This window comes from Neomonachus schauinslandi, chromosome X (assembly GCF_002201575.2).
Source record: "Neomonachus schauinslandi chromosome X, ASM220157v2, whole genome shotgun sequence".
NCBI classification, from domain to species: domain Eukaryota; kingdom Metazoa; phylum Chordata; class Mammalia; order Carnivora; family Phocidae; genus Neomonachus; species Neomonachus schauinslandi.
In genome coordinates this window covers 30,056,058-30,057,596 of record NC_058419.1, presented here as the reverse complement: position 1 = coordinate 30,057,596, position 1,539 = coordinate 30,056,058, and positions in this window count along the sequence as shown.

Below are 1,539 nucleotides of genomic sequence, written 5' to 3'. Positions count from 1 at the left end.
CTCAATAAACAATAGAGAAAAAAATACTAGCTCTCTAAGCCCCTTATCAGATATTACAGGTTTAAATGACTTCCCATGTAGTTTTGATCACAAATCTAGACACGAGAACTGAAATTTCAGTAAAGTTTGTTTAAGGCGGGGCATCCACATTTTTTCCATCAGAGGTCACATAATAAAAGATGCAGATATGTACAAGCCACATAAATGGATAGTAATAGTGAAATATGGCTTGGTGGCTCTTCAGTGGTAGGGACTGTAGAGACAGAAACCCAAATGATCCAGAAAAAGTTAAATCAACTGTATTCACTCAAAAGTGCACATTTATAGGCCTATTGTTGGTCATTGGTCAATTTCCATTGGCTCAATGAGAATAGAACCCTGATATTTACCAAAATGAACTGGAAATGCAGGAGCTATTCAGTCTGGGCCTGTCTCATGCTGACCCCAGAGACAGACCGTCCGGGGCTTCGGTTTTGGCAGTTTTCAGAAAGAGAGCACACTTTCAGCTGCATCAGGAAGACCTTAACCTTGTCTAGAGATTGGCTATCCACCTGGAGAGGTTGGGATAATGTTTACCTGCAAAATTCTTGGCGGATCCAGTTCACTGAGCTGAATGCTGACACACCCTAGTAGTAGTGGGTCTGATAATTTAGCAATAGGCAGGGTATGCATAAATAAATGACAGCCTAATATCTGTACTCCCAACACAATCATAAAAATATCTTTTAAATTATATTTTGTGTGTTTATGAAAATTAAGGACTGTCTGTACTCAGCAAAACATATAAGCCCGATGAATTGTGTGGTATGTGAATTATAGCTCACTAAAACTGTAACACTGGAGAAAACAAAACCTAGCACCCTCTTCTGACCATCCTGCCCCGGTGTCTTAAATTCAGCTGGGCCCTCTGCATCCTATCGAGGCTGCTACAGAAAATGCAGGGCAATCAAGCATGCTTGGTGCCTGCCAAGCATGGCCCAGGCCTGGAAGTTGGCTCTGATCCTGCTGTTACTGCTCTGGCCTTCTTGGCTTGCAGATAGCTGGCTCTGTGTGTCTAGCCCAAGGTAGGAGACTCCCTCCCTCCTCCAGTCCTGGGCTCTCAGGATCCTGTGGTCTAAATGCTCCTCTGCACCCCTCCCCCTGCATCCAGGGAAGAAAATCCTCACACACATTGACTTATTTTCCACCAAATGGAGTGCAGCATTCTTCAAAATCTATGCATGCATTGAACTCGAGATAGCTTGGTAATGGAAAATGAGCGGCTTCCTGTCACCATCTGCCCAATCCACATGTTCAGTTGGAGTCTCCATTTCCTCGAACAAATCAACGGAGCTTTTGTTTGTCCCCTGCAGTTTCAAGTTCAATGTGTTTAGATGTCTTGTCACATCCATACGAAAATATAATCTTGTGAATCACTGGAGGTCTAACAAATTGGATTTGGGAACTCTTATTCCAAAAGCCCTTGACTGGAGATGGCAGCTCGGTAAATCTCCATACTTGAGATCAATCGCTTCTAAATAGCTCATGATTAAAGGCATG